Raw genomic sequence first — 14,850 nt, 5'->3', positions numbered from 1 at the left:
ACGCACCCCCCCCCCCCCAAATAATAATGTGAAAGTATGTGAATAATGTGAAAAATGTGTCCATTTTTGGCTTCACAATACTAGGTTGGCTATTGCCAAATGCCTCACAGTACAAAACACATCATACAACATTTGCCAATAAAGTATTATGAGGTAAAATATCACTATATTTAAAATCGATACTATGAAATATACATTTTTATAGTTTTGCCCCTCCTCACCTCTAATATTGTATGGCTTTCAGACCTGATGCTGCAGAAATGGTGCAGTAATTCTGCAGCAATGAGTGTTACTACCTGCAACCATTGCTGAGGTCCAGCGGACTATATTGTGCTTATCGCTGTAGTAAACACACACTAATATCATACTCTATACAGAATGAGCAGTACATTTCAGCTCAAGGTATTTGTGTGTGTTTATGTGCCGCAGCCACCGTTTGTGTGTATGTGTGTCCGTTTTCCATGTAGTTGAGTCCCCTCTTTTGAATGGCTTCATACCGCTGTGTCCGGGTATTGATCTTCGGTGGTTGCCTGTGATGTGTGTAGTGCTTACGGGAAAGAGCATATGTATTTTTATATGCGTGTTGGCAGGAGTGAATTGCACCATTCAGAGAGCAGGCCTACGAACGGGGCTCTCTTGGGTGTGTTTGTGCCCGCGTGTGTTTGAGTAAGTGCATGGGCTTCTTTTAGCGTGCTTGCCTCTCTCCGATCGTGTGTGTGTATGTGTATGTGTGTGTGTGTGTGTGTGCTCTGGCTCAGGTACACCTCCCCCCTCTGTGCTGCAGCAAGATGACTGTGTCTCTGGAGGTCTGCAGGCCAGCGTCTGGAGACACAGCCGTGCGTGTTCCCGTCATTCTCCCTGCTATTAAAAGCTATTAAGCCATGCAGAACAAGTCAGGCTTTTATCTATTATTAATTATCTGGAAATGAAAGACACTCTGCCTCTCCTTCTCCCGCTCTCGCTCTCTCCTTCATGGCGAGACTGTTCGTCAGTATAGGATGACCGTTAAGGCGTCATTAACCCAGAAACATGGCAGTGATGGACAGCATGCTGGATCTCTTCATTTATAATGTGTTTTTCTCCGTCCCGGAGAACGCGGGCGATGTGAAGCCACACATAGCGGCCATTAAATCAGCTCTACTGTAGGACTTACGGGATGCCTTCGATTTCCTTTATTAAATGTTGATTGCCTCGCCTTATGCTTTTTAACACGGGGTTCAGTGATCGAAAGGGTTCCTTTTGACTCAGGTTGGGTTCATCATTAGGCCCAGATGGAGTGTGCAGGCTTTTTTGTGCTGATTTTGGCAAAAATATTCAGCACAATTAATTAATTGCTATGAAATTTGTTAAATATTTGTAGCAGGGGTGTTGTTTGGCGCAATGTGAAGCCAGAACTGTCTATCGATCGTTCATTCGTTCTGTCATTCTATCGCTGTCTATAAAGGCTATCTGTCTATCTGTCTATCTGTCTGTCCGTCTGTCTTTCTGTCTTTCTGTCATTCTATCTGTCATTCTATCTATCTATTGTTCTATCTGCCATTCATTCTATCGTTTGTTCTAGTGTTCTATCTATTGTTCATTCTGTCATTTGTTCTATCGTTCTGTCTATCTATCGTTCTATCTGTCTGTCTATCTATTGTTCTATCTGTCGTTCAATCTATCTATTGTTCTATCTGTCATTCATTCTATTGTTCGTTCTAGTGTTCTATCTATTGTTCATTCTATCATTTGTTCTATCGTTCTATCTATCATTCTGTCTGTCATTCTAGCTAACGTTCTATTGCTCTATCATTCCGTCCTTTATTTTATTTAACTTATTTTACACACTTTTTTGTCAAAATTCACTAAAACTAAAATTGACATGTCTGATTTTACATAATAATATGTGACCCTGGACCACAAAACCAGTCATAAGGGTCAATTTTTCGAAAATTGAGATTTATACATAATCTGAAAGCTGAATAAATAAGCTTAATAAGAATAAATAAGTTTGTTAGGATAGGACAATATTTGGCAGAGATACAACTATTTGAAAATTACATTTATATATTTACAGTAGGAAATTTACAAAATATCTTCATGGAATATGATCTTTACTTAATATCCTAATGATTTTTGGCATAAAAGAAAAATCAATCATTTGACCCATACAATGTGTTGTTATTATGGCTATTGCTACAAATATACCCCAGCGACTTAAGACTGGTTTTGTGGTCCAGGGTCACATATGATATTTGGTCAAGCAAGTGTGGTTATATAATATTGGCTGATATATCGGTCTATTACCAAAATTACTATAAAAATACCCAATATTCAATTAATAATTATGTTTACTAATAGTCTTAGCAGACAAACTTTTCATTGTTGTTATTACTAACTGTAAGCTTTTAACTTTAGGTGTGGGTATTTCAGCATATCCAATCACATTTTAGACCCTGTAGCCATTTTACCAGACCGCCACCATTCGCCACCAACAAGGTTTTCCTTTTGTAATTTCTTTAATTATACATGGCAAAACCTCAGAATTCACCACTACTCTGTGTGTGTGTGTGTGTGTCACACATGTTTTTTGTGATGATGTTTGTGCCACATGTTGGACAGGAGGAGATCAAACGGCCCACCCACAGAGCTATGGACCCCGACATGATTAATCCAGAGCAAGCGTGTGTGTGTGTGCGCAACAGTCTGGGGCCCGGGCTTCCAATTCTTAGGGACACCCAACAGGCCCCTGATCGTGATGCGTGATGTTGCGGCGGCATCCATTGGCCCTGCGTGGGCCCATTCTAAGGAAGGGGCACTCTGGGCCCAAACAGCTCGCCGCTGGATACTAATCCCAGGGTGCCATGGAGCTGTTTTGTACTGACAAAATCACACACGCTTTGCTCAGGAAGTAGCACACACACACACACACACACACACTCGTACACAAACAAGGCAGGAGCACAAAGACACAGGGGTATGAACCCATTCAAATGCATGGGCTCAAACACGCACAGGGCACACACACATACACACACACTGAGCTGCAAATGGGGGGCTGCTAATGGCTTCCAGTGGGAGAGAAGGAGAGCAAGGCTTTATCCCTTAAGTGTAGAAGACTTAATCATACAGAATGGCCCAGGGCCAGTAACAGGGCTGTACGGCACGCCCCTCCACACACGCATTAGGTATTCTGCAGCTGAATCTCCTGCAGACGGCTGCAGCAGAGCCGGGCCCAGGTGAGACTCCCTCTGAGCGCTCGCTCACTCGCTTTCTCCCTTCCCTTCCATCTCTCTCTTTTTCTCTCCATGTCAAAAACACATACCAACAGTGGTCCACAAGAGCTTTTTATTGTAATGTCATTGGAGGTGCTTCTGCATAATATTCTCGCCCTCCCTCCACCCATCTTTTAGTCTTTTTGTCTTTTTATATTCATAAAAGCCATACTAGAAAGACTGCTTAAATAACAATCTCTCTTTTCATTTTCTTTTTTTCTTCTCTCTATTCTTTCTTCCCCACTCTTTTCTGGCATGGCGCTGCAGTGCGATGCCGATCTTTGAAGCGTTACCTGCAGTGTATGAGGCCCTTACTGGGAGAAGCAGGGGGCCGGCATGCCTGTGTGCGCGTGTGAGGGTCCGCATATGCACGTGTGCTCGTTAAGTTCCCTCGCAGCATCAGGTCTGAAGGCGAGGATGTTTCTTCTCGCTGGGTTAAGAGATGCGATCTCGTTCTTTGTACACGCAGCATCTCCTCGTTGTCAGAATCTCTCTCGCGCGGTGAAACGCATCCCTGATTTGATAAAGTGGCGGATCCTGACGGAATTCCTCTTCGGTTCAGGAGGAGTGTGTTCTGGTAATCCTGCTAGTCACAACAACAAGGGTTATATAAACAGATGCTAACCGAATTCACCCCCAGTTCTCCATTTTTCTAGCTGTGGTTATGTCCGGGGGGGAGTGGGATTTGATGCGAGTTTCATGCTTGTCGAGCATCTTACGGACAGCTATCCACACCTGCTTTCTTTTTGTATAGCTCTACGTTAAACCACTGTAGCAACAATTGCTGTTTTGTTCTTTCTTTCTTTTTTAAAGACTTTTTTGATGCTTTTTTCCCAGAGTGGGAGATAAGGCAGGAAATATATTGTGAGTTAGATTTGAACCTTTGTGACCAAAGGTCACAATATATATAATAATAATAAATAATAATTTATATTTTTTGAGTTCATAATTATGAATCAATATGTTATAATCCCATCTTAATCAGTGAAATGTCTGTGTGCCGGACTTCTCTAATCATTTAGTCCATATAAACCCCACCCTTTTCTTATATTTGACCTCAAGCTTGCATTCAGATTTGCCTTCAACCAATCAACAACTAATGGATATAATCGAGTGCCCGGCCTTTTTTTCTTTTTGAATAATATTTCACTCAGATGTACTTCACATCTGAGAAGATCTGTCACTACTTCTGTTACGTCACAACTTTAAAAGAATATAAAAATGTTGTCATCATTTACTCACCCTCATATTGTTCCAAATCTATATGAATTTCTTTCTTCTGTTAAACACAAATGAAGATATTTTTAATAATGTTGGTTACCAAAAAGTGGCTGGTAGCCATTTACTTCCGTAGTATAGACAAAAATACTATGGAAGTCAGTGGCTACCAGTAACTGTTTGGTTACCTGCATTCTTTAAAATATCTTTGTTGTTCAACAGAAGAACGAAACTCAGAAAGCCATTCTCTTTCAAATATTATTATTGTAAAAGTCAAGCTGCAGTTGGCTTCGCCATTGTGCTCATGCCCCAAAAAGTGCATTGATTTCCTCTGAAAAGTATAAACATTGTGCATCTGTGGCGCTATCAAAACATTTCTCTGTTTGTGTTAGAATCACGACCAGCAACACTGGCTAATACAATGGTGTGAGTTTGGGGCAGGATCAGGATCTATTTGGCCAACCAATGGCACACCTGATTCGGAAACCTGTTTGAAAACAGTATTTATTTATTTTTTTGCTGTTCCATTTGGTGACACTAGTGACACAGAAATTATACAAGCCAGACCTTGTACAAGTTCAGATAGAAGCTGTGCGTGTTCATCTATGCGTACTTATTGTGATTTCCCCATACCCTTGTTATTTTGGTAGATAAGCATCGCCCGTTGTTAATTTAAAGTGCTCATTTTGAAAACAATTAAAGGCTGTGTCATTCTCCCACCGGCTGGCAAGCGTTTTGGCGGCTAAATGCGAGCGTTGTGTTTGCCATGTTGTTACGACGCGCTTGTTTGATCTCTACCCTCGTCCTATTCTCCGCTCTGCTACGCTGATCACTGTGTTGCCGTCAGCTACACTCATATATTTGTCTCTGTGATCGTGTGTGTGTGTGTGTGTGTGTGTGGTGATGGTGCTGTTTAACACTGCTTAACAGGACCCAGAAATGCAAATAACGCTGCATGCTCACTCCAACACAGCAGTAATTAACTGAGGAGGAATTTCAATAATATAGAAATAAATTGTGTCAAGGATTTGTGTGTGTGTGTGAGTGAGATGTAGAGAGGGAGTTTGAAGATGGCCCTTGGGGGAAACGTGTTTTTTCCTTTTTCTTTCTTCCTTTAAATAATAGTTTAAATGGAAAAAGAAACAGCAGTCCACCCCTGCAATGGTGCTAAAAAGAGGGAGATTTCCCCAGCATGCTGATTATTTATTAACCCCTTCCTGCCTGTGAGATTAAAACACACGCACACACACAGTTTATTTTATTCATAGTTTAGCTTGTTTATAAATAGAATATTATTAAATATTTTATTTTAGTTAAACTTACTAAGGCTGACCAAACAGTGGAGCTTTTATTTATTGAATTACATTTTTTTTGTGCGTTCAAAACAGTCCTCAAAGTGAATTAATCCTTATTAATATTTAGGTACTGCATATGCGAGTTAAGTAGCTGTACCAATGGGCATATAGTGTGGGTACAAAACTAAATTGTCCTCCCTTGTAGATAATAATTCAATGATATATTGCCCACTGAACTAAAAATACCCCCAGTTTTCATTTCATAAATATGGTCACCTTATAACATGATAAGGTCCAGATCCATCTAGAGTTACAGACATTGAGAGAGCACAGTATGTAAAAGCATGCAAATGCACTGGTCAGTGGTGTCCATTTTGGATCTTGAAATGGAGGCACGGCGTCAATCTCTACTCCTCCCTCCAGCTCCTGTGTAGCTCCGGAGCATGTTAAGGAAATGGAGAGTATCCAAGGTAAGATTTAAAACATGCTGTTATCATTAGAACGTGCACCCCACTGTATAAAGCTTTTACAAGCAGGAGCTGTTCTGGAGGAAGGAAGCAGTGTCAGTGCCTGCAATGTGGAGCCTTCCTTTCAGCAGTGCACAACGCCGAAAGCGAATAAGGTATACAGTGAGTTTGTAGTGGTAGGCCGATATTGGCAACATAATACAGCGGTATACACTAACATTTAAAAGTTTGCGTTGAAAATTCAGCTTTGGCATCACTGGAATAAATTACTTTTTAAAATATACTGAAAAAGATTTTCTTTATAAATTGTAATACTAATTTGCAATATTACTGTTTTTATAGTAGTGTAGCATACAATTAAATTTTAGCAAATGAGATGTACACAATTTAAAATGTGAGTCGTTTGCCGTATTTAATCACAATTAACAATTTTTTTTATAGATGTACACTGTGTGTTTGTAATACACAGGTTGTCAGCTGATATTGGAGATCTTTTTTATTGGTTGATATTGAGTATTTAATTGTGCATGCTTATTTCTTCTATTTTTATATTTAGATTTGCCGACATCTAATGTTTACTTAAATTTATTCTTTAAAAACATGTATAATTTAATTAACACTTTTAAACTCTTTAAAATTATTACTGTACATTATAATGCTGTGATGCCTAAATCGTCTTGTTGCATTTTTAGGTTTAAGTGTTTCATTTTTTATTTATTTCGACAAAACAGTATAGAATTATAATATTAACGTTTATCAGTTATCAATGTAAATACTTTTTTAAATTTTTTATCTCTTTATTTAAATTTTCTTGAAACAACACACACGCATACAACGAAAGATGTTGGGGTCTGCCCTCTATCACTATAGGCGCTATGTTAGGATGGTGTCTGATACTGGCTGCTAATGGTTCCATTGAGATATCGAACAAAAAAAGGAGACAAAGGGCATCCCTGAGTAAATACTTTTTTTAACAAAAAAAATATTGGACTGGCCGATATCAGTCAGTCACTAGTACAAGTTTTTACTATATCGGTCAGTCACTAATATAAGTATTTACTACCTTGGGACTGTGAAAGTTGGTGATTGGTTGATAGTGGATGGTTGACAATCACATGATATGCCCGTTATATCTCACATTCCCTCTTCATCTCACACTTTCTATGGCTAAAGCCCCCCTGTCGCGTCGCCGTTCGCAACAGCAGCTCTTTCCGCACGCAGGGCGCCAGGGGATGAAGACAAGATACACAGAAATAAATATGCTCAGCTAATGAGGGAGAGCAGGAAGAGGCTTTTAATAGAATGCTGCTTTTAAAACTCCTTCTAATGACTTTTTTTCTTCTCTCCCAATCGTCCTCTTCTTTTGTTTCTTTCCATGTGGGGTTGTGTTTGGCTGTGCAGATCCTAGTGTGAGGTCTTAATATCCTCTTGGGTTTTATGTTTTATTCTTGTTTTTTAGGAGGGTTGGAGATTTTGAGTCACTCAGGACTGCAAGTGTGTACTGAGGGCCATCTGTAGTCCAGTAGTCAGCAGCTGGACGGCCCATCCCTGTAGATGAGCGCCAGCCACACCTTGATGTGTTTGGGTTTTTGTAACAGTGATAATTTATATTCTGTAGCATCTGCAATCACTTTCATATAGCTGTTCATTCACTGATATATCTGACCATTGACTTCACAGTGGGCCTGGAGTTGTAGCTCTCTCTCTGTGTGTGAGACAGAGAGCAAGTAAGTATGTCTTACTTGGCTCGAGCCCAGTGCAGTGCAGTGCAGTAGTGTGTAGGAGGCAGAGGTCTGCCAGTGCCGCCGGCAGCTTTGTTTTTAGACAGGGATCGGGCTCAACTGTGTGTGGTGCTGTTGTGCTGAAGCCCGGGGCTGAACGGAGCTGTCTCTGTATGTGTGTGTGTGTGTGTGTGTTTGAGGAGACGTAGGGCATTTGTCTACCGTAACCCTCTTCCTCCTCCGCACTCCTGCACTCTTTCTCTCTGCCTGACTACACTCCAATATCCTTCCTCTAATGAAGCGGGAAATGGGGGATGAGTGGCGCTCTGATTGGGAGTAATTTAGCGTTTTTTCCTCCTCCGCTGGGAAGATGTGTCTTCAGGAATGTGACGTGCCTCGCCTGGTCCAGGAGTCTTAAGTGTTCATCGTGGTGCGGCTGAGATTTAGGTGATGCTTCGGTTTGAATTCTGGTACTGCACCAAGATAGGGTGTTCTGGATGATTGTGAAGGTGTTGATGGGGTAGTACGTAGCCAACCAGATCAGAAGAGTCCACCTTGAAGTTTCTTTGATACTCTGGTCTCTATGTATAGCGTGGGGTCCCTTCTTCAAAATCCTTTTTTTTTTATTTTTATTTTTTTTTTTTAAGTCAGTTCCTTAAAAAAAGTAAAAGCGTATTGGGGCTATTAGGGCTGAACGTTTAAAAAAAATAAAATAAATAATAATATTAATGATATGCTTTATTATATATAATATGTGTATATATGTGCTGTGTTTCAGAGTGAAGCACAACGTTGTGATCTTTTACATGTGAGCAGTCCAGGGTTAGCTTATTGGTTTAACCGTTGAAAATTATGAAATGAAGACAGCCATAAATATTATTATTGAAATTTCACAGTACTGTAATATAAAATTATTATGACATTTGTATTTACAGTGAAATAATAATAATTAAATACAAATAATATAAATAAATCACTTTTTAAATTGCAGTCAGTCAATTTTTATCACAGTGAATTTTTATCAGAAAAAAATGCATTTGCACTTTCCCCCAATTCATGCAACTTTTTAAATTTTATTTTACAGTGAAATATTACAATTTTTATATTTATTTTGTTTAATATTTTATTTAGTAGAAAAAGTAATAATAATAATAATAATAAAAGTAATATTCTTATTAGAGCTGTCAATCGATTAAAAAATTTTACTAATTAATCGCACATTTTTCGGAAATTAATCGCGATTAATCCCACCTAACGTGACCGTGGCGCGGATCTGACACGCATCATATTTTCTCTCAACTCTTTTTACCTTTTCTGACCCACTTCAGGTCTTAATGAACTGATGAGTTGAATCGGGTGTGTTAGATGAGTGAGACAGTGCTGGGCTGCTCCAGGACAGTTTTGAAAACCATTTCAGTGACATGTTCTTAAATGTGACTCATATCAAATATATTACGTGCATGCACACTTTTAAGGCAGCTTTAATCGCCTTTTTGGTAACTTCATGACTTAACTGACCACGACATTGCATGCACGTAGTTTATTTCGCGCTTTGATATGAAAGGATACATGCTACAGCGCGCGCCGCCGCCTTTGTGCGTGCAATTGAAGAGCACGCGCTGCGAGCACAGTACCGTTTCCGCGCTCGCTTGACTCACGCCTGGCGCTGAAGTGAAGAGGAGCGCGCGTCTGAAACGTCTCCCGTTCTCAGTCGTTCTGCGACTGAATAAATGCACTTCTTGTCAAGAGAAAAAGTGACAGATGCAGCAGTTGTGAGTTGGGTGCCCAACCCTAGCCCCGCCCCTGCGTTAATTGCGTTAAATATTTTTAACGTGTTAAACTGAAAAAATTAAATAATCGCCTGCGTTTACGCGCTAATTTTGACACCACTAATTATAATATATCATTTTGTCATATTTTAATCTTTGTTTGCTTTTTAAAATGATCTTTTAATATATGCTATTTTAAATCGTCAGTAAATTTATGTTCCTGTAATCACTTTCCTACTGTAATAATTATCAATAAAATTTAAATGTGCTGCTCTATCTGCATATATCACACAGCTCATCTATAATGGTTTCAGAAGGTGTTTTCCATCAGAGGGCATAAATTGTGTTGCACTTCAGGGCCATGCGTCCCCTCCACTCATGGTGTCTTCTGGTTCAGAACGTATCAGCTGGGAAGCACAGGGCAACTCTGCTTAATAATTTACCCCGCCATTCCTCTCCTTACCCACAGTTACACAGTCGACTGACGCAGGATAAAGCGCCTCATTAAAATGCTAAAGAGTTTCAGGGGTTTGTCATGGAGCAGGCCTTGTCCTTTTTGGTAACTTCATGACTTAACTGACCACGGCATTGCATGCACGTAGTTTATTTCGCGCTTTGATATGAAAGGATACATGCTACAGCGCGCGCCGCCGCCTTTGTGCGTGCAATTGAAGAGCACGCGCTGCGAGCACAGTACCGTTTCCGCGCTCGCTTGACTCACGCCTGGCGCTGAAGTGAAGAGGAGCGCGCGTCTGAAACGTCTCCCGTTCTCAGTCGTTCTGCGACTGAATAAATGCACTTCTTGTCAAGAGAAAAAGTGACAGATGCAGCAGTTGTGAGTTGGGTGCCCAACCCTAGCCCCGCCCCTGCGTTAATTGCGTTAAATATTTTTAACGCGTTAAACTGAAAAAATTAATCGCCTGCGTTAACGAGTTAATTTTGACACCCCTAATTCTTATATAAAATGATAAAACTTTAAAATAATTAGTATAATAATAATTATTATTAATTGTAATCATAATTACTATTTTAATGTCATGTTGATAATTAATTCATTATTTTGGCCATGTTGTGCAGGCATACAAACAAGCACATTAAACCCGGAGCTTTAAAAAAAAAAAAAACTTTTAATTGCAGAAAAATCTGCATTTTGTGCAGCACCTCTCTTCAACGAGCCACAGAATTTCAGGTATCTTTAATGTCTATAGCACAAATGTTACAGTATTAGTTACTCGCTGTGGAACACAAAAGACAATATTTGAATGTTTCATCTTTTTTTATATACATTTCAGAAGGGAAATTTTGACTTTTTGGACAAAAACTGCTGCTTTTTCAAAATATCGTTTTCCACAGACGATATGCATAGAGGTGAACTATCCCTTTAATACTTAAGGTTAGGGGTTTGTGTAAATCTCTAACCATGAATATGAGCAAGAAATCACCACTAATTATCTCTTCTTAAGGAAGGTAGAAGTTTTGTGTGGGTGTCTTGAGTGTGCTTAGCACCTGCAGTGTAGGTTGGGTTTCTGGAGAGCTACTGTACTTTCTGTGTGTGTGTTTGTAAGTGTGTGCGGTTTTGTTGTATGAGTAGCAGCACTCATAGTGGATCTTACAGACTACCGGGAGCATACCATAAAGCCAGGGGGAGAGAAGCCCAGCCCTGCACAGTGGAGAACAAGAGAGCAAGATCTGACTAGAAAAAGCAGCATGATATCTCCCCTGATAAACAGTACAGCACCGCATCCAAGCGACTCAGGCCGGGAGAGAAACTATTCTGTGAACAGAGAAAGAACACACAAAAACAAACTTACAGTGAAGGGAAGAGATGGTCAGAGAAGAGTAGGAGAGCATCTAAGCTGGGTAGATGCATTCTGATTTTATCCTGATCAGGGCCACAGTAAGCAATTGCTGGGCCCGGTATAAAATGTTCATCACTGGCCCCACCATGATTGTATTCTGGTTGAACCCCCCCCCATCCTGATTACAAATTACATGAGTTGCGCTGTGCTAAATGTGCAAGGTAAGATGCTGCCTGGCTGCAGTCATATTCATTTGTGAATTACAAACCAATTTATTGTTTAGTCCGACAAGTACTCAATATTTAAATCACACAAGTGTATTTTACAATGTAATATACTCAGTTGGTAATTACAAATGGGTAATTTTTTAAATCCTTTTAGACTTTCTGATTTGCAGTGTTTTCATTCTTTATTTATAACACATTTTAAAATAATAAATAGGCTATTTACAATAAAGCCCAAGATCCACTCAGAATCATAAGATTTAAAATAAAAAAAATGTAAATAAAAATAAATAAATAATAAATAACTCTATAAAATTACATAAAGAATATAAATTGTGACAGAAACTGATTTAAATTCTCACAAGTTTAATTTTTTTTATTTTTAATTAAATTAAATTGTATTTTATTTTATGTCTATTAAAATGTATAGTTCATTATACTAAATAAACTATTTAAAAATATTTATATTGTTATTTAGTTTTGCTTTGTTTGCACACTTGTTAGAACTTGAACTAATGTTTAATCTGGGAAAACAAACTGAATTTAAATAAATAAATAGCTGTAAATGTAGTAGTTATGTTTTTAATAATAATAAGAAGAAGAAGAATACTTGAGTATGAACAATAGTAAGCACCATAATTATTATTATTTAATGTGAAAAAAACAATACATTAAAATCGTCTTATTTTATTTGTTTTCATTTACATAATTTTCCAGGTTACACAATGATACCTTTTTATATGGGCTTTCTTGAACATTTTAAAGCTGTTTTTCATTAGAGAACACTCAAGGGACACTATATCACCACATTTTGTGAAAGACCCAAGCACTTGATTTTTGTAATCTGTTTATGAATTGTAATTTTTTAATCTGTTTATGAGACAACACTTGAGGGACACCATATATGCCCACCATATTTTGTGACTGACCCAACCACTTTTGGGATTTTTGTAATCTGTTTATGAATTACATGTATTCCAATTCTACTGAACACTGCCTCCAAGTCTGGAACAAGAATAAACAGAAGCAAAAATCCAGCCAAATGTCATTTTAGAGTGGGAATTTGAGTAACAGGGGGAAAAATGTGAGAGACTTTTAAACAAAGGACAAGAGAAAGGCAGAGAGGTGTGACGTATCCCTTGACTTTGAAAGGAGTGGAAGAGAAGACCTCAGTGTCCTGTTAGCAAAGGCCTTCTGTTGTTTCTGGGCTCAAGAATTGGTGTCCGGTAACAGGCCAGTCATTCTGACCTGGCTCGGCTCCTCAGGCCTTGACGGCAGGCTTTGCGCTGGAACTCCTGGCTGGAGCGTTTGCGGTCCTGATATTCCACAGCACTGAGAGGGAAAACAGGGTCCTGTGGGCCTTGGCTTGGGAGTAGAATATGGAATAGGGAGATGGTAGTGGAGTCGAGTTCACACCGACCACCCTGCTGGGAGCAGCTTCAGCGAGGACGGTGTACGGTGACCCAGACAGCACTTTCTGCAGTGGTGTGTGTGTGTGTGTGTGTGTGTGTGTGTGTGTGTGTGTTTTTCAGCGGAAAAGAGAGTCTGTGTGTAATTAAGGAACTGATAATGTGGAAGGAATGCAGTATGGCTGTCAGGGACAGTGCAGTTTGTGCCTTACTCTCTCTCTCTCTCCCTCACTCTGTCTTTTTCTCCTTTTGTCTCTCATTTTTTCCCGCTTTCTCTGAGAGTCTTTTCCTGAGAGGAAGTGGGTTTAGTGAGACTGCAGTGATGCCCAATGCCAGTGGGAGCATATCTAACCACAATTTCCTTTACACAGAGCAGATTCAGTCTCTCTCTCGTGCTTTCTCTGGCTCTCTCTGTCTTTCTTGTTCCCACTTTTGTTTCTTTTCTCACATGAACTCTATTTAAACTCTATTTAGTTCACTCAAATAATAAACATCTATCATTTACTCACTCTCATATTAGTGTAAACTTGTATGACTTTCATTCTCCTGTAAACAAAAGAAAAAATTGCATTTACATTTATTTAGCAGAGACTGAAGGCGAAAGCGACTTAAGTGATATTAGGCAGAATGTTTTATTTTATTTTATTTTTCATAATTTATATATATATTTTATTGTTTATTTTATTTTATTTTTAAGCTTGACTGCTCCAATCCCTATTGACTTTTATTATAACTGAAAAAGTGCAGTGTGAACATTCACATTATTTTATTTTATTTTATTTTATTTTATTTTATTTTATTTTATTTTATTTTATTTTATTTTATTTTATTTTATTTTATTTTATTTTATTTTATTTTATTTTATTTTTTATTTTATTTTATTTTATTTTATTATTATTTTATTATTATTTTATTTTTATTTTTTTTTATTTTATTTTATTTTATTTTAGCTTGACTGCTCCAATCCCTATTGACTTTCATTATAACTGAAAAAGAACTTGCCTCCTAAAACCTCCTTTTGTATTCTACATAAAAAAACTCAAGGGTTTGAAACAACACGAGAGTGAGTAAATAATAACATAAGTTTAATTTTGGCTTAATTAACGCTTTAAATACTCATGTGGTTAGTTTGATAACTTAATTATGTCTTAGCCCTTTTTGAACCTCATCATTGATGTTTATCTTTCCTGCTTTTTGTTCCTTATCTTCATGGACATTGTTCACCAAGTGTGAAGACTTCTACACTTAATAGTCCATTCATGCTGAAAAAGTGCTGTTATAAATTACTCTACATATTCCTTCATGCACTGATGCCTCTAATGTGGAGAGGTTACACAAATTACTGACTGTGTTTGTTGTTGAAAAGTTACAGTGTGCGTTTCCATTCTAGACTGTGTGCCAAAGTGCTTCCAGGCTACGGGGAGTTTTGTAGAGACCAGTAATGTGTGTGTGTGTGTGTGTGTGTTTATGGTGGTGAGGCTGTGGGGGGTGGTCCAAGTTCTTATTGTGTCCTGAACACTGCTGCTTCCTGTTTGTGTGCCAGTGGGGCTTCCTTCCTTGACTATGCCCAGGAAAACCTTCATCACACATACCACTTCTCATCTCACTGCCTCCCGTTATGTGTGTGTGTGTGTGTGAGTGAGTGAGTGTGTGTGTGTGTGTGTGTGTGTGTTTATGGTGGTGAGGCTGTGGGG

General features: G+C 38.8%; 1 protein-coding gene across 3 annotated transcripts in view; it reads left to right on the top strand.

The window, feature by feature from the left end:
• Positions 1-14,850, top strand: part of znf423 (zinc finger protein 423) — a 187,779-nt gene that overhangs the window by 16,404 nt on the left and 156,525 nt on the right. The gene's annotated exons all lie outside the window — the stretch shown is intronic.

Source organism: Sinocyclocheilus rhinocerous, unplaced genomic scaffold (genome assembly GCF_001515625.1).
Source record: "Sinocyclocheilus rhinocerous isolate Xijiao unplaced genomic scaffold, SAMN03320098_v1.1 scaffold1938, whole genome shotgun sequence".
Taxonomy (NCBI): Eukaryota; Metazoa; Chordata; class Actinopteri; order Cypriniformes; family Cyprinidae; genus Sinocyclocheilus; species Sinocyclocheilus rhinocerous.
The sequence above is the reverse complement of the archived record's forward strand: the minus strand, read 5'-3'. Positions and strand labels throughout refer to the sequence as shown.